This window comes from Schistocerca piceifrons, chromosome 1 (assembly GCF_021461385.2).
Source record: "Schistocerca piceifrons isolate TAMUIC-IGC-003096 chromosome 1, iqSchPice1.1, whole genome shotgun sequence".
NCBI classification, from domain to species: Eukaryota; Metazoa; Arthropoda; class Insecta; order Orthoptera; family Acrididae; genus Schistocerca; species Schistocerca piceifrons.
In genome coordinates this window covers 1,079,978,869-1,080,003,180 of record NC_060138.1, presented here as the reverse complement: position 1 = coordinate 1,080,003,180, position 24,312 = coordinate 1,079,978,869, and the positions used below count along the sequence as shown (strand labels likewise).

The 24,312-nt window shown below is 46.7% G+C and overlaps 1 protein-coding gene across 1 annotated transcript in view; it reads left to right on the top strand.

Annotated features, from left to right (window-relative positions):
- Nucleotides 1–24,312, top strand: part of LOC124777794 (acid sphingomyelinase-like phosphodiesterase 3a) — a 573,663-nt gene that overhangs the window by 69,320 nt on the left and 480,031 nt on the right. The gene's annotated exons all lie outside the window — the stretch shown is intronic.

The window sequence follows — 24,312 nt, the reverse complement described above, 5'->3', positions numbered from 1 at the left end:
TTTGATAAATTCTTTATTTTTTCATTGGCGTTCCTACTTTCTTGTTTGATTTCTCTCAACATCTGCACTATCAAATCATTAGGGCTAACACCGTTCCCGTTTGTTGACTACCCACTGGTGTTGAACTAGGCGTCGTTGAATCGAAACTAACTACACCACTATCTTCCATTACGTTACGTGTGGTATTCTCAAGTCCAAACTCGCATTCATCATTAACTTGTCCCTCCTCATTAATAACTTCACTCTTGTTTTGCGTTGTGTCCCTCATGTTAACAATGTTCACAAAAATCACTGTCCGTTAATAATTAGTTCCAACACTTAATTTAAGAGATCATATTATAAATACCACAGTCTCTAATGTAGTTCAGAGGTCCTTTCCTAATTTCTCCTGTGCAACGTGGAAAACAATTTGAAACGAAGCGCCGCGGCCACAATGAGCTGTCTCACTCACCGTTTGTTGTGCCGTCTTATCCGACGATCCGAAGATTGCGAAGGAATCGACGTCCACCACACGCGTCGCCAAATATAAGCTCCTATCTCCTTGGAGATTACATGGGTTAATTAATGATCATTATGTTACATTCCTCTTGTTTTAGTTGACCATGTATATCCAGACTTCGTTCATTGTTAAATGCAATGGTGTGGTACTAACTGATGGAGACACGTTAAGAACTGGTAAAATTTAATTTATTTCCTTTATCACACTGCACAAACATAAACACACTATTATTCAAACTGTGTGCCACAACTATTAAACATAGAGATAAATCCTTCGCTACGCAGCCGCCTTTGGCTCACGCAGCCTACAATTTCCACAGCCTCTCAACAGCTGCCTCTGCTTGCGACTCTCTGCGCCACTGGGCATTGTCACCCTCCAAAGATCAACCACTTACAGATTCTACACACACTGTAGGAGCGTAGAAGCGGTTAGTGTGTGACACAAATCGCAGCAAGCGTATCTTTTTATTGCGTTATCTTAGAAGCTAATGTTTATTATACCGCCAATGGACCATCGATCTTGAAATGTGATATAAACTTCTTGAGACGTCTCCCCGTTCCTGAGAGAAAGTGTTTTTAACAGTCGGACTGACAGACAGACGGACAACAAATTGATTCTTTAGGATTTCCGTTTTTACGGATTGACATTCGGAACGCTAAAAAGGGTCATAAAATTCAACAAAACTTTGTCACAAGTGTAGTTATAACAGGTTTCCGGGCCTCGGTCATGTTTGTGGGGCGGGCGAAAGCAGGAGCGTTTCTGAAGTCAGCGGAGGCGCGCCGCCTCCCGTGGAGGGCTGTTATTCTTCAGCGTTGCGACACTCGCGCCGCTCATTGTTTTCGTTATTGGCCTGCTGCTTAATAATGGCGCCAGAGGCCGGCGGCTTGGCGGTGCTGAGTGCCGGCGCATTGTTCGCGGTATTCCGTCGGCGCGCGACACCGGATTCTGATTGTGTGGCTGCCGCCTGGCTCACGGGAGCGCAGCACAGTACTCTGCCCTCTTCCCCCGCTCCCCCCCCCCCCCCCCCACCAACGCCACGGCCAAAGCTCTCTCTGTCGCTGTGACGTATACCGGCCTGTCGCATAATGCTAATCCGCAGAGTGTACGTGCACGGGCGGTTCTACGAGGCGCGAGATTCGTACGCACCTTTGAGCGCAGCCGCCGAGCAGCTGCATTGTCGCCACTCTGTCGCCCCTAACAAACCCTCTGACAGTCGCCGGTCAACCATTAACGCTGCAAGTCCTCTGATACTTTAACCTGCGGCGCCGCCCGACAAATGAAATGACTCGGCCAGCGGAGCGTTCAATTCGATGGCGCGAAAACGCTGTATGCGCACGGACGCGCGGCGCGTGAATTAACATTGCGCGCAACGTTATTCCAGCCGCCGGGGATCCCAGCCAGTGCCCTTAAGCGGGCAACGGCCGCACTTCGCTCACATAATACTCTTGTGTCCGTTCGTGCTGCACAAAAGCGCCAGTAAACCTACGTAAATGCGGACTCGCAGCACTGGTTGTATACGTGTACAGTGGTTGAACAAAATAATGGCGAAGAGTGAGGCTGGCACGAATAAAGTGCTGAGCCAGCTCCCTCTGGCGGGCTCCCTTGTAGAGATTAAAGAAAAAAGAATCGTGAATAATAGAAAGCAGAATTATATATTATTCTTTGTTAAATACCGGGTGAACCAGAACTCCACAGACAATATTTCGGAGGTTGTTGAGGGATATTTTCTGGTTACTTCCGTATATGGGAGATTCGGTCTTCGGTGGCCCGTTAGAGAGTAATAAGGTAATTATGAGTTTCTCCCTATGTTACCAGAACTGCCTTTGTTTCTATGGAAACACTTTCACATCTGAGAAAAAGCCTGTAATAGGCAATCACCAGTTCCGGGAACAGTTAAGCATAGCGCTGTCATACCATTTTCCCCTTGCATTCGGTGAAACCATAGAGCAGATGTATTTGGGCTGAGTCTCCGCCAGTGCCCTAATCATACTGCTGTGCGTCGCTGTTATCGTACAACTAACACTGCCTGAAGAAAACTCGAGACTGGACCGAGCAGTACTGAGTGCGTGCATGAGAACCAAAAGTAATGTAGGCCTTACTGTTGTTCACTGCAACTACCGTGACTCAGTGGAACAAGTTTCCTTCTAAACGAGACGCAGAGCACGTACCGTCGACATTCGCACTGTTGTGCAGATATTTTCAGTGCAATATCGACACAAGGGGTAAGAAATCAAACGAAATGCCATTATGTACGTCTGCAGGCTTTCGTGGCCGTAGTCACTGAAGATAATATCTTCTGGGTTATGAAGCCGCGTCTTATTTCTTCTACACGATTTTCTTCTTGACCTAGGATTGTCCACGGTTGACGGAACCGTATCAAATACCAATGCCGTGTTGTCTTCTAAAGGGGGAGTTTTGCCGCGTTTATGCTGGAGAAGTGTTTTTTTGGGGAGGGGGTGGGTGGGCAGGGGGGGGGGAGTCATCTGACTGGTTTGATGCGGCCCGCTAACGAATTCCTCTCGAGTGTCAACCTCTTCATCTCAGAGTAGCACTTGCAACCTACGTCGTCAATTACTGGAGATTATTGCGGGTTATTGAGTGAAATCCCTGTGTCTACTACTGTAGGCCCATCGTCACTGGATTAAGTATTCCAGCTCTTACCCCGGAGAAAAGTTATTGGTTAAATATTGGTTAAATTTCTTCCGGCTGCTATTGGTAGGCTACCGTCATTGGGGAGAAGCAAATCGAGCAGAACAAGAGAGGGGAAATGTTTTTCTAAAAATGTTATGGTCCACGGCGGCGGCTTCCTGGAAGTTGTTTTTATTGCTCGCACACCGCGGTCGCGTATTCACTACGGATGGCGGGGTTCCACGAAGCCGGACTCCTGTAGCCGTCCTCTCAATTGTAGTTTCATACGTTCTTAGAAATATCAGGTGCTTTTCGGACTCTTCCTCTATCAATGTTGGTTTCCTTAGGCACCACATTTCACTAGATTTTTCGCCACCATAGACGTCTCAGTTGGTTTTATGCGTGTGTGCCGTTTGTGTTCCTCCATATCTTTTCAACAATCCCTCCCATTTCGCATACATACACTTTGCCGCAGGCAAAGGTCGTTTCATAGACGCCCGCGGTGTGAAGGTAATCTGGTGCAACTGTTTTCCATCGTAAAAAAAAAACAAAAAATGTTATTTTGTCTTCACCCACAAGATTTTACTTTAATTATTCCATAACGAGCCACCGGAGACTAAAAGGTTCTTATAGCAAAATATTTTGAAAACGTCTCTGAATCACTGCCGAAACTTTCTCTGTAGAGTTATGGTTGACGGTGTATGTGGGCCAATGGTACTGTAGACGGAGAAAGAATCCTTCCAACAAATCGCTGAAGCATACGGCACGCAATAATCCGTTGGCACTCTATGAGATCAGTTCAAAAAATTACGGAAAATTTAGTGCCAATAATGTGTTGGAGCGAAATGCGGTTGACATCCCTGCATACGCCTGCGTCTAATGTGTAACTGCTAGAAGTTTTATTGTTGTATGTCTGTTCGTTATTGCTCAGTGCTGTACTGAGTAACACTTTGCGTCGCACAGTTTGCGGATTTCGAGATGGCAGAGTTAGAAGAGCAACGCATCTGCATTAAATTTTGCGTAAAACGTAAGAAAACGTTTACAGAGACCGACCAAATGATGGAGGGAGCCTACGATGCTGAGTGCTTAAGCCGTCCTCGGTGTTACGAATGGTTCAGACGGTTTAAAAATGGGCGGACGGGAGTTAAAGATCACCTTTATTCAGGACGCCATTCGACATCTACGAAGTTCATAATGAACTAGTGCCACTGTGACAAACTATTAATCAGTGATACTATTGGGACGTGTTGCAACACCTTCGAGGAAATGTGAGACGGTTCAAATGGCTCTAAGCACTATGGGGCTTAACATCTGAGGTCATCAGTCCCCTAGACTTAGAACTACTTAAACCTAACTAACCTAAGGACATCCCACACATTCATGCCCGGGCAGGATTCGAACCTGCGACCGTAGCAGCAGAGCGGTTCCGGTCTGAAGCGCCTAGAACCACTCGGCCACAGCGGCCAGCCTAAATGTGAGAAGGGAACGACTTGAAATGCGGCGAGACAATTCATGGCTCTTGCAGCATCCGAACATTCATTCCTGCTGGTGCGTGACTATTGCACAAAAACGAAATAACTGTGCTGCCTCATCCTCCGTACTCCAAAGAATATGTCCCCGCAGACTTCTTTATTTCTGAATTTGAAAGGACGAATATCTGCAACGATAGAAGAGATAAAAGAAAATTCTCAGGCAGTGCCTCGCGCGATCCAACAAGATGCATACCAAGACTGCTTCGCCGGCCGAAGTGGCCGTGCGGTTAAAGGCGCTGCAGTCTGGAACCGCAAGACCGCTACGGTCGCAGGTTCGAATCCTGCCTCGGGCATGGATGTTTGTGATGTCCTTAGATTAGTTAGGTTTAACTAGTTCTAAGTTCTAGGGGACTAATGACCTCAGAAGTTGAGTCCCATAGTGCTCAGAGCCATTTGAACCATTTTCTGAAGACTGCTTCCGGAAGTGGAAACGGTGTTGGGAGTGACGCATCAACTGTGAAGGGCGCATTTCGGAGACCAAGCACTGCAAGTAAAAGGTAAGCGCAGAAAAGTTTTGCGGAAACGTTTAGGAGTTTTTTGAGCTAGCCTTGTATCTACTCACGTCAGTGTGTCTTGGTGGATTTGCGTCTTTATACAATGCATATACATATATTTCTGTGACTTTATCAGTGCCGTACGACAAAACTGATAACTTGAACTTTTCATGAGTTTACGCTATCAATTAGGATTTTAATGGTAGCAGCATAGGATACTGCAAATTGTTCTCTTAGGCAATCATAGCTTTCAAGTTTATATACAGGCATGGGAGGTAGCCACATGTAAACTTTTATTATACCATCCGATGACTAAATTGTTCTTCCGTTCCCGTAACAGTAAACACACCAGCTGGCAAAAAAGTGAAGCAGTCAGAAGACATGGTCGGATGACAATGTAACTTCGTACATGTACGCTCCATCAACACACATGTTGCAATTCCGTGTGACAGGATGGCCGCCAGAGTAAATTAGTGCCATTTGCCTTTGTATTGGTGCCAGGTCTGTAGGATATATTAGGGACGTGAACAGCGTCAGATGTCACTATGAAGCACATGGAGCACGTGGATGTGCTGTATATCCATGTGATACGGCGTTATCAGCAAGTGTTTTAAAGAGACCACTTTGTGGGTTTCCATACTGCTGACTAATCGAATTGTTTGATGTCCAGATTCTTAGGTCATTTAGATGTGGCAGTGACCCGACGTTGGGCAGCGTGGGAACGTGGGAGCAGGTTTACTCGTTATCAAAGTTCCCCTTGACCACATCTGACTAACACAAGTGAGGATCACTGCACTGTGCACGAAGCACATTCCAACCACTGTACTTCTGCGCCTGCCATCTGCAAACAAGTGATGGGCTCCCTGATTGACTCTCAGCAACATTTCGCGTGGTCTTGAACGACTGGTCAGAGACTAATAAACAGCTGGGTTACGATATTTCAGTCCCAAGCGTAGCTGCCGTTCGCACTGCAACACAAACGGCTGCGTTTGGACCGGTGCCGTGACCGAAAAGCAAGGAATTCTGCTGAATGGCGTCACACTGTGTCAGGGATAAATCGCGGTTGTGCAATACCTCGGATAAGCATCGTCGGCGAGTATGGCCGGTCCGGGGGCAAGGTCCCGTTCTCTTAATGTGAGGTGCAGTCGTCTTACTCCTGGTATCGGGTATGACTTCAGCCCAGGGCTGGAAGTTACTGAGGGAACTCCGACGGACAAGATTACGTCAAGGACATCCCGCGTCCTCTTGTCTTAACTCTCATGCGACAAATTTTCTCCACACATGCTACGTATCTTTATGAACTGTCAGCGTTATGTTAATGTACTCCCGCGGGCAAGAAGATATGTCTCCGATAGAACACATGTGGCACCTGCCCGAACGTAGGATCCATGACATCACGCTCCGGTCACAAGAAATGTGATCAGCTTGGCTCAGGAGAGAATACAGTGAATTCATGATATCCTAACCAACAAAATCACTTAACGCAACCAGGGCAAAGCGGGTGCAACGTCTTACTGGTAAGTGGGCTCGTACTGCCAAGTTTTTGTCCACTTTGTTAAGTTTCCTTTTGTTTCCTCCCCTCCCCCCCCTTTTCAGTGTGTCTCTTTTTTTGTCAGGTAGTTATGTTTTGCGTTCACCACCGTTAAACTGATAATATAAAAAATCTATATAAGTTCTTATGATGTAAATAAACTCATACGAGTAATCACGAATAAGTCCGACAACGATGATTGAATGATCCTTAAAACGTTTCCCGTTTTGTGGATCGCTGCTCTTCTCCATCTTTCCGTATCTTGTGCTAATCTTTCCATCTCTATGGAACGCCTACATCCATTACCTGCAATAACGTGTTGTACAGATTGTAGACCCTGTCGACCATTTTTCTTTCTCGTACAATTCACAGCGTTAACTATTCCTAGACGTTATGAAGGTAATTACCTAGACCTTCTGTGGTCTCAGAATCCAAACATTCAAGAAAAGGAAAATGAAGTAATCGGTTTGGGTTAAGCACTGAGAATCTGTAGGATTCTCTTTGAATAGCAGTTGATTAATGTTCGCCGTTTTTATTGTTGGCTGAATAGTGGTTCTGGTAAAGACCACTTTCTCATTGTTTTCCTGTTAACTTTCGTTTTAAGCGATTGTAAAGCACTATAAAGAATAGATATGGTTTTTTATTGAACAGAAAGACTTAAGCCGGCCGCAGTGACCGAGCGGTTCTAGGTGCTTCAGTCCGGAACCGCGGGCCTGCTACGGTCGCAGGTTCGAATCCTTCCTCGGGCATGCATGTGTGTGATGTCCTTAGGTTAGTGAGGCTTAAGTAGTTCTAAGTTACAGGGGAGTGAAGAGCTCACAAGTTAAGTCCCATAGTGCTCAGAGTCATTTTTTTTTTTTTTGAGTGACTTGTCAGTACTGTGCTGTCACAATGACTATTAGCTTGCACCCGACGAATATAACTGATGACCAATGCAAGCAGTATAATCTGACGCATGTGGAGCGCCTATTGACTGATTTGAATTTTGTTGTAAAGAAACGGTAACAGGTAGCATGTGTAGCAGTGTGGCGATATGTACTGTTCGATTAAACAGCTTTGGCGTTGAATGAGATTTTCACTCTGCAGCGGAGTGTGCGCTGATATGAAACTTTCTGGCAGATTAAAACTGTGTGCCCGACCGAGACTCAAACTCGGGGCCTTTGCCTTTCGAAGGCAAATGCTCTACAATCTGAGCTACCGAAGCACGACTCAAGCCCGGTCCTCACAGCTTTACTTCTGCCAGTATCTCTTCTCCTACCTTCCACACCTTACAGAGGCTCTCCTGCGAACCTTGCAGAAATAGCACTCCTGAAAAAAAGGATACGTGGAGACATGGCTTAGCCACATCCTGGGGGATGTTTCCAGAATGGTATTTTCACCCTGTAAGGTTTGGAAGGTAGGAGACGAGATACTGCAGAAGTAAAGCTGTGAGGACCGGGCATGAGTCGTGCTTCGGTAGCTCAGATGGTAGAGCACTTGCCCGAGTTCGAGTCTCGGTCGGGCACACAGTTTTAATCTGCCGGGAAGTTTCAGTTTTGGCGTTGTTTGATGAACCCTCATAAGGTTTTCTTTTTACATTTATAATTACTTCGACTCATGAATAATGTGATGAATGGAAAAGTAACCTCTCTGTCTATAAGAACATGTGAAATGTGCGTCAACATTAGCGATTTCTGACGTATCGAGAGAGGCGAGCAATGCTGAAACTCTGAACTCGCATTTGAGAGAACGGTGGTTAAACATCTAGAGGGTTGGATCCCCTCCTTCGAAAGCGTCAGATTGCAAAGCCTGGGCTACTCTCAGGGTGGAATCTCCGTCTTCGAAGATAGTGTGTGTCTGTCTGTCTGTCTGCTCGCTGCTGTCGCTGTTCGTTCGTTCGTTCGTTCGTCCGTCCGTCCGTCCGCCTGCTGGCTGTCCATCGCCGTCGTCGTAACCGCTGCCGCTGCCGCTGCCGCCGCCGCCGCCGCCGCCGCCTGCTGTTCGTCCGCCTGTTCGCCGCCGACGCCGACGCCGACGCCGACGCCGACGCCGCCTGCTGTTCGCCGCTGCCCATCGCCGACGCCGACGCCGACGCCGCCTGCTGCACGTCCGTCTGTCCGTCGCCGTTCGTCTGCAATGAGTACTCCCACCTCCACCGTCATCTACACCTCCCCCTCCCCCTCTCCCACAGTCACTTCCTGGAGTGCCGCCTCTGGCCTCCCTCCTTCCACCTCCCCTTCCCTTCCTCCACTTACCCACCCCCCTATCTCCTCCCCTGCTGTATACCCACACCTCTACACCCTTCCTCCAGCCTCCACACCCTCAACAGCTCCCACTACTACCCCCGCCCTCACGTACGCCTCTGTTGCCGCCTCTGCTGCCGCCCCTCAGGTGGTTGGCTTCCCCTCTCTCACCGACCCCGTCGCTTCGTCTTCTGCATCTCCCGCACGCATCACGTTGCGCCGAGCCACCATCGCCACCACTGAACCAGCTGCTTCTCCCGGTGCCTCCACTACGCCACAGGGATCTGCCACCCGCCACCTCCCTCTCCTCCCCGTCCCTCTCCCCTCCTCCCAGCCTCCAGTCTCCAAAAAACCCCAAATGCGCGTCCTTACCGACTCTGCTCCCGCCACTTCCCACAAAAAATCAACGCCACCTCCCCCTCCCCCTCCCCCTGCCGTCACCATGGACACCACCCCTCCTCCTGCCACCCCTACCTTGGCCCCCACCCTCCACACCTTTGTCCTGTCCACTCCCGATCCTAAGTTCCTCGACGCTCGTACCCTCACCAAGGAAATACGAAAGTACTTACCTGGTGCTCCCATCTCCCAACTCATTCCCCGCAGGGACTCAGTCCTTATCAAGTCCCCATCCCCATCATTTCACACAGACCTCCTGCGAAAACTCCCACGAGTTATGTTTGGCCCCCACGCCTCTCTGACACCCTTCCTTTCCGCTTCCACTCCTCGTCAGCCCCAGCCTCCCCGTCGCCCCCCCACCTACACCGCTGTGATCACCAAGCTCAGCCCGGTGATCACAGAGGATGAAGTGTTGGTAGAATTGAACTCCCACCCGGACTTGGAAATCCGCTCTGCTCGCCGTATCCACAATGCCTCTGGTCCCACCTACCTCATGCGGGTATTCTCAGAGTCCGCCCCGTCCATAGACCATCTCCTCACCCAGGGTGCCCTGATATACCACCGTCGCCACCCTGTTGAATCCTCCAAATCCCCTCCCCAATCCTACCGTTGCCAACGGTGCCTGATGTACAATGACCACCTGACTCCCAACTGCAAAAACCCCCCCACCTGTCCCCATTGCAAGGCCTCCCACTTTCTCAAGAACTGCCCCAACCTCGCTGCTCCTCCTTCCTGTAATACCTGCAATGGCCCCCATCCCACATACTCCTACAAGTGTAAAGCTAAACCCCCTCCAGCCACCCCTGAACTTACAGTCCCAGTTCGTCCCGTCGATCCTCCTGTCCATCCTAACAATTCCCTCCGTCCACCCCCCACGGCCGAGGACATCATCCGGTTCATTACCGTTGTACTCCAAAACATTCACCCTTTTCAGCGCCCGCACACCTTCCAACAAATATCCCTTGCTGCTCGCTCTGTGTTCCACCTGAACACCTTCGCCACTTACTCCCACAACCAAGCCCACTTCACCTTCACCCGCCTCGACACCCTAGTTTAAGTCTCTTCCCTTCCCTCTCTTCCCCCCCTCCTTCCCGTCATGGCGCGGCACGAGTCTCGCATCCTCTTCCAGAACATTCGCTCCTTCCGCTCCAACAAATACCTCCTCATGCACACCCTCTCCCACCACCAGGTCGACACCTTCCTCCTGAATGAAACCTTCCTCCAGCCTCACCATTCTGTCCGCTCCTCCCCCTATATCCTCCACCGCACTGATGCTCCTGGTCCTCGTGCGCAGGGTGGAGTCGCGATTGGCCACCTTAAGCATATCCCCGTCCGGCCACAACCTCTCCTCAATGACCCCACTGAACACCTTATCCTTAGCGTCTTCTTCCCCTCCCTCACCATTACCTGTGCCACCATCTATGTCCGCTCCACTGCTCCTCTTCCTTATGACTTCATCTCACACATTGATCACACCTTCTCCACCTATGTGATTGCCGCCGACCTCAACGTCCATAGCCGCACTCCTGCTGCCCTTCGGCGGTGGCATCAGTTCCTCTCCACAATCCAGGGTGACCTTGTTCCCATTCCCCAGCACACCCGACCCGAAAGTAACACCACCCCCGATGTTGTCATTGCCTCCGCCAACCTCCTTGGGCGTATCACTGTCGCCGTCCTTGACCCCACAGGTAGCGATCACCTCCCTGTCCTTCTCACCATAACGTCTGCAAACCGCCCCCCTCCAGCTCCGCAACCTGCACCCCCTCCCAAGGTCGTCCATGACTATCGCCGTGCCAACTGGGCTGCCTACCGGGACTCCATCTCCACCCAGGTCGAAAGCCACCCTCTTACCTATCGCCATCCTGACGACATCATCCGCGCCTCGTCCTTCCTTCAGACGGTAATTACTGACGCCGTGGAGGCCCATGTTCCTACTAAAACCATCCACCCACACCGTCCCACTCTCCCTCCGCGGGCTGTCCTCCTCCTCCGTGAATCCCGCCGCCTCTATCGCTCCTTCCTCCGCACTCGTGACAGGGATACACTCCAACGCCACCGGCAAATACAGCGACACGTACGGAACCTTATTACAGCAACGAAACGCCGGGACTGGCGCCAGACCTGCACACGACTCAATGCCACCCTCCCTATCAACTCCTCCAAGTACTGGTCTGCCTTCCATCGTCTTACTGGTTCCCTTTCCGCTCCCCACTACCCCCTTCTCCATAACGATCGCCCCCTTCCAGACAACCTCAGTAAGGCCAACCACTTCGCTTCCCACCTTTCCGAGGTCTTCTCCATCCCCGATGATCCCCACTTTGATTATTCTCTTTTCCCCACCGTCATGGAACGTGCTGATACCTCAGTCGCTCCACTTGCTCCTAGTCTCCAGTACTTGGGGCAGTTGCCCCCCTCGGACGTCAACACTCCCATCACAGCACAAGACATTAAACTTCTCCTCCAGTCCAAACGCAACACGGCCCCTGGTCACGACTGTGTCACCTACCGTCACCTTCGAGAAAGCCCCTATTCCTTCCTAACTGTCCTCGCCCATCTCTATAATGTCATCCTCTCTACTGGCTTCTACCCTGACCTGTGGAAGACCTCCCGCGTCCTCCTCTTCCTCAAACCCAACAAACCCCCTTCTGCCGCCTCTTCCTATCGTCCCATCTGCCTCACCTCCGTCTTCAGTAAGGTCCTTGAATCCATCCTCTCCCACCGTATCCATCGGCACCTTGCTCAACACCACCTCCTCCCCCTTACCCAGTGTGGCTTCCGACCCTCCTTCTCTGCTGATGACCAACTCCTCAACCTTGTTCACCTTCTGTCCCTCCAGCTCAACTCCCGTCGCTCCGCCATTTTTGTTTCCCTTGACCTCCAAAATGCCTATGACCGTGTATGGCATCCCGGTCTCCTCTTTAAACTCCAAACCTACGCCCTGCCTATCAATTTTGTCCGTCTGGTCGCTTCCTTCCTCTCGCACCGTCCTTCCTATGTCGCCCTCCACAACACCAACTCCCGTATCTTTTATCCCACGGCTGGCGTCCCCCAGGGTTCTGTCCTCTCCCCTCTCCTTTATCTCTTGTATACAGCTGATATGCCCAAGCCACCCCCACCAGTTCACCTTCTCCAATATGCTGATGACACCGCCTTCCTGGCTCTCTATCCTACCCTTCAAAGGTCTCAACGTACCCTCCAAACCCACCTTAACCAGTTCACCACTTGGTGTAACCAGTGGCTCCTCCGTCTCAACCCCTCCAAAACCCAGGCAATCATCATAGGCCGTACCACTCGCTCCTTCCGCCTCCAAGATTTCTACCTCACCCTTTATGGTCGTCCTATCCAACTCACCCCCACCCTGAAATACCTTGGCCTCACCCTTGACCGACACCTCACCTGGACCCCTCATCTCCTGACCATCCAGCAGAAAGCCCATTCCCGCCTCCGCCTGCTGAAACTCCTGTCCGGCCGGACATGGGGATTGCATCCTTCTACCATCCTCCACACCTACAAATCCCTCATCCGTCCTATCCTCTGTTATGCCAGCGTCGCCTGGATCTCCGCCCCCACCCGCTTTTACAAGGCTCTCCAAATCCTTGAACGCCATGCGCTCCGCCTTGCCTTCCGCATCCGCCTTCCTTCCCCCACACGGCTCCTGTATGAACTGATCCCCTTCCCCCACCTCCTCTTGTTCCTCCAACATCTCCGCATCCTTTACATTGTTCGCAGGGTTGATCCCCCCCACCCTCTGGTTTCCTCCTTCCTCTCCACCCCCCGCCCATTGCCGCGCCTCTATCGCTGTATCCCTCCCTCTCTCCACCTCCACACCCTCCATCTCCTTCATCAGGGCAATTTCCAACGCCTCCCCCTCCCGGATGACGAACTTCGCCGTGACATATACCCTTCCTTCCAACTATAACCCGGCCTTGTTCCCCCCCCCCTCCCCAGGGCCCCCTTCTCCTCTTTCCTCCTTCTCCCAGAGCGGATTTTCCTCCATCCCCCCCTCCCCTGAGACCCTGCACCCCATACTTGCCTCTCTCCTTCCCACATCCCTCCCTACCTGGCCCTCTTCCGAGCGCCCCCCATTTCCCCTCCCCCATCTCTTCCCCTCCCTCCCTTCTTCAGGTCTCCCTCATCTCCTTGAACCTGGCAGATCCTCTGTATTGATCAACATCAGTGTGCCACGTCAGTGTTGTGTTTCGTGCTTTTCTCGTGTGCGTCAAGAGGTGTGATTTTAATTGTGTGCTGCCTGGAGGTTCGCCGTCAGTGCTACGCTGTGTGCTATGCCAGCCGTCGACACCTTTATGCTCCAGTCATACGGTGCCTTGTGTTTCTTTTAATCGTCGCAGTGTGTGGCCTTTTGTGTGTGCTACTTTTAAACAGTTTTTTATCTCCATTTTACAGTCACCCCGTTTTTTGTATATTGCCTTCCATGATGTTCTCCCTTTTTATATCTATGTTCGCCTTCTTCTCTCCTTTGCTGTTTTTAAATGTCTTCTATTGTTTTGTTCTATGTCTTTCGGCTGAAGAGCAGCGCATATGCTGCTGCCAGCCCGCCCCGATAGGGGAATTGAAATACAATAAAGAAAAAAAAAAAAAAAAAAAAAAAAAAAAAAAAAAACGGTGGTTAAAAGCGACGTCCAATAGTAAACACTTACATGTTTACTAGTAAACACTTAAATACGTTTAGTGGTTTCCGTAACTTGTGAATGGAGGAAAGACACCGGTTACACCACTCTATGACCATTGTGCATACTAAAATGCGCTTTCCATCTAGGTCACAAAATTATTTTATAACTGTGCTTCCCACATTTCGGTTTATCCCATATTTTGACGAAAGTCTTTCAACTTTAGGACACAGAGCTGAGACTCAGCTGAGTGATTAAGTACAACACCAATAAAGAAACTCTTATCACTTCACAGTGAGTTCTGTATCCTTCAGTCCACAGGCTTGCATCAGAAATGGCGCCAGTCGAAATGCAATGAAGACTAAATTTTTCGATAAAGAAGGGTGGCCTACATTTTAATTCCCTAAGCTGATTAAGCTCATTGCTGAAATAATTCCTTTGAAAAGGACATGACCCTCTTCCGTCGTCATCTGTCCGCCGTTTGAGTGTGTGCCCCGTCTATAATGACCACGTCGTTGACGAGACGTTAAACTACAATTTCCCGCCGGCCGCGGTGGTCTCGCGGTTCTAGGCGCGCAGTCCGGGACCGTGCGACTGCTACGGTCGCAGGTTCGAATCCTGCCTCGGGCATGGATGTGTGTGATGTCCTTAGGTTAGTTAGGTTTAAGTAGTTCTAAGTTCTAGGGGACTGATGACCACAACAGTTGAGTCCCGTAGTGCTCAGAGCCATTTTTACAATATCCCTCTTCTATAATCTGACGAAAATGTTATTCAAGGTCTCTTCTAAGCATGAATGCAAAAATCGTTGCACTCAGTACACGTGGCATTTCCACATCCAGAATTATCATAAACATCAGTTTGAAACCAAAAGCTCAATAGCTACCTCTCTCGTATTCATTATGCAGTCTTTTCTCAATACATCGTGAATTACTTCAGGAATTCCCTGTGTGGTGCCTTCAGCTGTCTTACGTATGTGGTCCCCTACCCTCAGCACGTGTTTTAAAATAACTTTTAAGAAAGTAGTTTTTAATGGATTTGGACCAAACGGGCAGTTAATGCAGGCTTTAAAGACGGAAAGTCATGAACATTAAGTGTAACATTTTCAGAGGTAATAACAGGATCCACGACAGCCGCCGGCTCTGTTGTATTACTGGCTGGCAACAAATCGTTGAGTGTTAATTTCCGGCGTTGCGTAAGGTTATTTGTTAGCACAAAAACACGGCGAGGGCAGTCCTGACGGAGGTGACCAGACTCGTTACATACATGATATGTAGAGGTTTGCCCTGAGTACATAATATGCGTCTTGTGCCCGTCAACAAAGATGTGGGAGGGAATGTTTGCCTTCACTTTTATCTCCACGGAGCGAATGCCGTTAAAGCACTGCAGCTTGAAATGCGAAGCCCACCTTTCGTTGACTATTTGCCTGACAACCCCATACTTTGAAAGGACATCTTTAATTTTCGAGTTGTCTACTTCTATGGGAATATTCAAAACCCTAACATTCCTAATTACAGACTCGGAATTCCGGAGTTTTACAGTACTTTTAGTACCATCACGGTATATAAATTCCGTTTCATAACCAAATTTTGCCAGAAATCGGTCTACACTCGCGGAATTGTTAAACTTTACAAAAATGCAGTGTTCATCAGAGTCTAGCTGCATGGTATGAACAGATTCAGAATGAAGGCCAATTACCTCGGTAATCCGGTCGTGTATTTCAAGTGCAGAGGGCTGTACTCGACGGGTGTACTTGTCGAAGGTGAAAATCACGGTGTTTTTTCTCACGGAGTTTGCCATGGTGTTCTGCAGCGAAGAAATCTCGGACAACGCTGAAATCCCAACGGCACTACGTAGAAAGACGACACGAACGAAGACCAAATGCTCAATTGATAACGCTTAATTCACGTGCAAAACGCCAATAAACGATCACGAAACACGAAAACACTGGCGTAAACACTGAACGTGCACAGAGCAAACTTGAGGAGGGTGCGACCGCTGCGACAGCTAAAGCCAGACTGCCAACTGAGCTACCCAAGCACGTCTCACGCCCGGTCCTCACAGCTCTACTTCTGCCAGTACCTCGTCTCCTACCTTCCAAACTTAATCTGACAGGAATTTCGTATCAGCGCACACTCCGCTGCAGAGTGAAAATCTCATTCTGGAAACATCCCCTAGGCTGTGACTAAGCCATGTCTCCGCAATATCCTTTTTTCATGAGTGCTAGTTCTGCAAGGTTCGCAGAATAGCTTCTGTTAAGTTTGGAAGGTAGGAGACGAGGTACTGGCAGAAGTAAAGCTGTGAGGACGGGCCGTGAGTCGTGCTTGGGTAGCTCGCGAAAGGCAAAGGTGCCGAGTTCGAGTCTCGGTCCACCACACAGTTTTAATCTGCCGGGAAGTTTCTAGATAAACTAGTTTGACAGTAACTTTAACGCCCTGCTCACATCATTGATGCCACATCTATGGTTGAAATTTGGGCCTTACATCAATTTCATTGTACCAATTTCAACACATAGCAAAAGCTCCTGCAACCTAAATAATAATAATGTACAACAATAAGGAAACCTGAAGGTAGATTTAATCTTTTAATACTTAAAACCACCAGCGTTCGACGTAATTAACTGAAGTTTTCTTCGTTTAATTTTAAACAAAGAATTTAAGTCACCAACAACAATTTTAAATAATAAGAAAAGGAGCAAAGAATTAAGAATAATGATAAATTTCATGGCCAGAAGTACCTTGTGCGATACCTGTGCTTTAATCAAAAGTTGCACCGAAAAGCAATAGACACTGCAAATAACATGTCAGCAATAGGCAATGGATGACATCACACTTTACTATCCACAGTAAACATGGTTAATGCACAAAACGGAGCAACTGTAACAAGTACTAAATTAAAATATTTCTGTATAGCACCTAAACCACTTGGTGCACTGCCCTGTTTAAAATTAATAAATGGTCGTTTTGTCGCGTTTATACGAAAACGCTGAAACAATCACTTATCGGAAAAAAAATTGCATCTTGTAACCAGGATTGCTATCCTCACCTAAGAAGACTACAACACGTGTATTTAGAACAAAGCAAGTGCTGTCTAACTGTCAAACGCTCACTGCATCCTCCAGCGTTAGTGCAGTTACTCTACTCCCACAGACTGCAACACACATACTTGCCATAAAAAGCTGGCCGCGTTCCTCCCACTCGCGGCAATAACTTCTTTCACAAGCTGCAACTGCAGAGGCGCCTTCAATAGCGAACCAGCGGCAATCACATTTACTGAGAGCAGCGATTCAGACTTCCAAATAAGCCAAGATAGCAGACAGCGTGTGGCAGACTCGGAGACACAGTGTACTTCGTTCCGCCTGACAGAGCGCAACACCGCACCTACAAGAGCGACTCCTCACTGGACGCAATAAAAAGCTCCACAGCGTTACTGTGAGCGGCTCTCCTCTGCAGGGAAGAGCGTTCAGTCAGCGGTTGCTCCACGCGCTCTCCGAGTCTGTGCACTCACTGTTTATCTCCAAAACGCTGGTCTGTCTCTGTCTCATCTGTCTCCTCTAGTAATCAGGGCTCTGGAACTAGTGCGACATTTCGAACAAAGATAACTACACACACTAAAGAAAAGTCAACTGCGAAACAGCTCAGTCTGTATGCTTCAACTTTCGTTGTTCCGTTACCATGTTGAAACCTGCTAATACCAGTTTAACTAAACTAAAATATCAAATGGAACGATTACCAATTTTGTTGGCCCAAACAATGACAGAGACATTTGTTAGTGATGAACTTAATCAAGCAAGCGGGTGCTTTCCTGCGAACATAACAATGCGTTTTCTGACGCGATACGTACAACGCGTTTTCTTTTCCTAAATGTAAAGCATGCGTCCTGAAACTTTTGTTTAAATTTCTGATACATTCTGTACTGTTAAAATTGTATTATAGTTAACATGGCTGTGTTACTGAACTCTCTTAATGCTATAACTTTTTTATTCTACCGCCACGTACAGGATATTGTTTAGTGCATAAGTATTCCATTAATAGCCCATTAATAGAAGATCGTTCAGAATGGGAGTGCTACTGTATAATGCCTTACTGAGATGAAGGCGTTCGACATAGTTCCACATTGTCATTTAATGAACAAAACACGGACTTACGGAGTTATCAGGACAGATTTGTCATCATATCCAGCGGTTCTTTGCAGATATACCACCGTAGAAGGCTATGCTTCATTGTTAACGGAACATGGTCGACGTATTTAAAGGACAAAAAATGTTCAAATGTGTGTGAAATTGGATGAGACTTAACTGCTAAGGTCATTAGTCCCTTAGCTTACGCAATATTGAACCTAAATTATCCTAAGGACAAACACACGCACCCATGCCCGATGAGGACTCGAACCTCTGCCGGGACCAGCCGCACAGTCCATGACTGCAGCGCCTGAGACCGCTCGGATAATCCCGCGCGGCCTATTTACAGGACATTTTATAACTACCAGAAGCGAGTGTGACAGAGACATTACTGTTTTCACTATACGTTAATGACGTAGTGAATGACGTTGGCCTGCTTGATGTTTTTCGCTCGCGACGTTGCTGTCAGTATGATGGTTTCTCTCGATGATTACTGTGAAGAGTACGACAGTCTACAAAGGAGCTGCGTTTGGTCGAGAGACTGGTAGTTGAGTCTCAACGCAAATAAGTGGAGCGTATCTTGCATAATCTGGTGAAGAGGTTCACCATTCAGTAAACGGCTTCTCCAGCTCTCTTTCAGCCTGTTGTACAGTCGTTGTAGATCGTAAGGCTCTATGAATTTGTCTGTGTAGCCGTCCATCTGGAACACCGTCCTCAGATGTTCTAATCCTTCGTAGAGAATCTCTCTGTCACGAAGGCTGCGAACCCTATGTATCAGTATCTTAGTCTTGAGCGCAGGGTGGTGAGAGCTATCAACGTGCTGGTATACTACGGTGTGTGTATTTTCGCGTATACGCTGTGGACCAATGTGTCGTGAGCTCTTCCTTTTTACCCGGTCATACAGAAAGAGAAGCACACCACCATTTCGACTTCCGTGGTAAAACTAATGTTCTGATGTATGGGATTGAAAGGTATTAGGAAATCATTCATTTCATCTCTTCCACGTGGTGAAATGACGAAGCTGTTGTCGACATACGAAAAAAAAAACTTTACAGGGCTTTTCTCTTGAAATGTTCCACACAGAGGTCGGCGACAAATGGAAAGTGGGTTTCCCTTGGCTACACCTTCCGTCAACTCGTAGTAACCAACGTCAAGACATGCCTAAAAAGATTCATAGCTTCTAGGACCAATTTCTGGGCATAAGCTCCATTACTGTTCCATTACAGTATCGGCGATAAATAACAACAAACTGTATCTGTCGTACAATGCTTAGGAGTGACCACATGGAGCGATCTATAGTCGCAGTACCCCGTCACATTCGAAACCGTTCATGCTTCTTCTGTCCCTATTTCTCTCTTCCTTCGATCTCATCTGTTAATCGCACTCTATTAACTCACTACCTTCCACTGACGAGTGAACGCCTTCTCCACATAGACTTTTTCTGTACTGCTGACACAAATTTTTGTTTGGTTTTCCCGCTCACATTCAAAAACACATATTGTTTAACACAGTGTTAATGAGACTGACATTTCTTAAATTTTGTATATTACCATTTCTATCATTATTATACAGGGTCTAATAATTCGTATCCTGATGTTTTCTACATCTACATTAACATAGATATTCCTCAAGCAATCGCAAGGTGCGTGGCGAAGGGTAACGTGTTCCACTGTTTTCTGCAGTGTCGTAAATGCGCCATAAAATGGACAACTCCTATCAGTGTAGCCTACCAAGTGTCCTTGAGTCCATATTTCGATACCTGACCTGCTGACCATGGGAAAATAAGTATTAACATCTCGCTGGTACAACTCTCACTTGGAGATGCTTAACAAACTAGAAACATACTAGTCGTAGTAACAACTATAATTAGATTGAAAATGAAGTAAATAGTGATTTAATGTTACTCAGCAAACTGGCCTCAGTCATCAATACAAATACCTGCACTTACACTCCTAACATCCACTATACTGCTCATGTACTATACAGGTTATAATGTCTGGTTAGATATAAAAGAGTGCCTGAAGAAAGAAATCTTGCCAACTGCATAAACAAATAAATAAAGTGTTGTAAACAAAAGAAATATAGGGAAAGGCAGAAACCAGCCCGATATTTTGTAGGAAAATCTCAAGAAAGTTTTATTCATCCACGAAAGAAACTTGCGAAACAAGTTCTTGAGTACTGTTCACCAGACAAAAACTTTGCCAGGCTGGATTAATAGAAGAGTGTAGAAGATCCAACCAAGAGCGGCTCGTTTTGCTTATATTCGTTGTGAGAATCACTATGACTTTACTTAATCCAGAAAAGAAATGACTTCTGAAACAAGATCGATCCTTGAGTATTGTTCATCAGCCTGGGACCCTTACGAATTTTGAGAAACAGAAGCCATAAGGGAGACCGAACTAAGAACGGCGAGTTTTGCTGAGACTCATTGGGACGATCTGAAGAAAATCTAATTTATTCACGAAAGAAGTAATTTACAAAACAAGTATAGGACCCATTTTGTGTATTGTTCATCAACCTGAGAGCCCTACGGGTTATGAGTAACAGAAGAACTAAAGAAGATCGAACTAAGAACGGCGCCTTTCGCTGAAACTCATTCGGACAATCTGAAGAAAATGTAGTTCATTCTTGAAGGAAGTTACTTGCAAAGGAATTCCAAGACCAATTCTTGGGTATTGTTCATCAGTCTGAGACCATTACCAGGTTGGATTAATAGACGGGATAGAGAAGATAAGACCAAGAATGGCTCTTTTTTACACCGGATTGTGTATTTAACGTGAGACCGATATGAAGCTGCTTTACGAACTGCAGAAGCCGGCGCTACAAGACAGGTGTTTTTCATCGTGGAGAGATTACTGCTGAAATTCCGATATCGTGCTTTCCAGGAAAACCGTGCAAGGTAATAGGGGCTATCTATATGACAACGGTGCGAAAATCAGAGTAAGTAGAGTCCATGGAGAAGTTTACTGATCAATACTCTCCCACGTGCTGTTCATGAACGTTAGGAAAAAATAGTGAATCTGAAATACCCTCTGCTACAGACCATAATATTGCTTGCAGAATATACTTGTAGAAGATCATAATGGGCTGGGCGTTTCATTAGTTGCATGTGAAGTGGCGAAGAATGCGTAACTCTCTGACCAAACATCCATTTTCAGTAATTTTGAGAAACCGAAGCGACTCTAAATCATGGTGCTTTGGTAGGGTTGTGAACAAATTCTCAGTGCTTCCTCACTCGGTAAACAACCACTGGTTTCCTGCCGCTTGGAGCAGTGTGTTTCCGTTATTTGAGTCCAGCCCCTGCATACTACATAATTGCGAAAGTTTTAATGCCACGCATGTTCGCCTATGACTATGCGTCACGAGTAATTTCCTGTATAAATATTTGTCATGTCTCTGTGGCCGCGAATTGATTTTTGTGCTAATGACGACGCGACGCACCAACATAAAAACCTCGTTTCCGTGCGTTTGTTTAGCTTTGCGCTGCAGGTGTAAATGCGTATTTCGTCTCGATGAATAATATGCATGCCCGATTCATTCGGTGCGCTTACAAAATAGAATTGCTGGTTAACAGAGAATCAGTGGTTCCAGTACTGTGGACATTTGTTTGGTTGTGGGTCGACACGTATACCTAGATGAGTAAGGAATATCCTTGTGAGTGTATTGCGACATCGATCTTGGAGAGTATGGATAACTTCTGTTCTAGCGGCAGTTGTGAGTAGACATGATATTATTGTCATATAGATTAGCCTCTTATCTCTGCAACGAACAGTATCTAGGGACAGTAAATGTAAATCCAAGCCCTTACTCTGTCAGGTACTTTCATTCATAGATCACAGCAATGTGGTAGTCATAATCGTTTGAATTTCACATAATGTAGACACATCAAAAGTGAATGTCTTAAATTTAAATTATCCGTCACCAGATACAGCATGAACGGTGTTCCACTCTCAATTCACAGTACATCTAGTTTCGTAGTTTCGTAGGATTTCTCATCCGGTGTCGATGACTACAAAATTTCTAGGTTGCGCACTGCATAATGTTGCTAAATGGTGCATGAAAGTTAGGGCTACTGCGGCAACTGAACTTCGCGGCAGTACTGATACGAAGTAACTTTAGGTATAACATACTGTCTTCGCTCCTGCCACTACATCCCTACATTTAAGAAAAATTTGCGCAAGTAAAGTTCTTCGTAAGAGTCGATATCGAGAATGGAGAGGAAAGGAGCTGATGCCCTTTTATTAACTCAAATAGTGGTGGCAAAAATTCATCGTCAAGTGTGCATTAAACAAAGCTCTCATTCGAACCAGCATTTCAGTTCACTAAATAAATACTAAGAGTAATAACGCTCTTCATAAATATTTAGTCACATATTTTGGTACAGAAAAGTTATCCACATTCAAGAACACTTATTTTCAATTAATTGTCACCAAGTATACGAAGTTCAGTTACTAGAATTGTTTAAGAAATCCCTTCGGGATTTATTTTTGTCAAAATCCTCCCGTCCCGTTAACTAATTCCTTAGTTAAATCAGCTATTATATATGCCAACTCTATCACATTCCACAAATGCGTCTGACGTTATCATAACTGAAGTGCAGTAGTGCGAGTTCTTTCGATTTGATGACGATTGACTACAACAGTACTTATGCATGTACACTCAAGTCAGGGGTAAGGATGTTAATGTTTAAATTTTCCATACCCGAGAGAAACAATAAGGTTCTGTGGAGGAAACATTAACAATCAGTCTTTTTTTTTTAATCTTCCTTATACTTGGTTATCTTATAGCGACTCTAACAATACACCTAGATACTGACCCTATCGTGACCAAGTAATGAATCACAGCACAAACTGTTCTCTGCATAGTTTGTTGAATTTGCACTCAACTTATAAAAATTATCACAAACTGCAATGTGACAACACGATTATTTGTCACCGGTCTGTGTATCAAAAATGAAAATGTGACTATGAAGAGAATATGAGTTCTGTAAATCTAAAAAGACATTCAGTCGCTCCTCATTGAAATTCTTAGCACACCCATGTTGTCTGTGTATCTGGTGCCGTTATTTAATCTGTAAGTGCTTGAAGATATTTGCGGTATTAAGTAACCAACAGTGCTGAACGTAAGCGGAAATTATATATGAAACATTGGACGAAACAAGGCGCAAGTCCTCGTCCTTAACGAATTCAAATGGCCCACATCTCGATCGTTGAATCAATATGGAAGATATTTCCGTTGCAAATGGTGCACCCAAAATCCAGTACTAAACTGCGATGAATGACTGATATCGATCAAACATCTTCTTTTGAACATGAACACGTTCGCTCATGATTTGCTGACACGGCATATGGCGTCTCAATGTGTGTACCGATGTGAAGCTTATATTGCTGTAAAACGACGGTATCATAAATCTTCATTTTCAAAATGGCAGATATTTATTAGTAACGTTGCATATTTATTTTCTATATTGAGATATAGAAAGTGGTCGTCTCGTAAGGGTTCACATCGTTTGTGTAACGTCAAACATAGAGTCGTTATAAAACGATTTTAGACGAATTATCGTCAACGCCATTTTTTCCGAACATCTAGTTTATCACGATTCAGTCATTTTGAATAATTGGTAGCATCAACACCGTCCTGTAATGGTGGTGGACGGTCGTCGATCGAAGCTGTTTGAGACGAGGAACAAAGCAGGAACTTAAAAAAGTGTACTGTGTATTTTTCATTCATTGATTTTCACTTCCGGCAATGATTTGTGTGCGGAAAAATTTCCAATTGCACCGCGGTTCATAGACCACGCCTAACTGTAGATCCACCTGTAAATAACTAGGAATGCCAGATTGAGGATCAGAGGAAAGCGAGAGAATACCACCTCCATTATAAACTTGGCTAGTAAAACGTTGTGGTGTTCAAATAACCTCCAGAGCGAGGCTTGGTTTGTTTTTATATTTTATGGAAATTTTAGTGACACATTTGTGACTCCTACCTCAGGGAGTCACACCTAGTGATACGTGGCTGGCGACCACGGGGCCCCGAGCTGAGTCCTGGCATTGCTTCCACTTACTTATGCCAGGCTCCTCACTCTTATCTTTCCTATCTGGCCACCCTCGGCCAGCTCTTGTTCTTTTCCGACCCTGACGCTATTAGGTTTCGAGGGCTAGGGGTCTTTCATTTTCCAACTTATACTTCTCATGCAGCGTCTGACCCGGAGCGGGCGGCTGCAAAAGGCGTCTGTATCCCATGTTAGGGGCGGCCTCCAGAACTG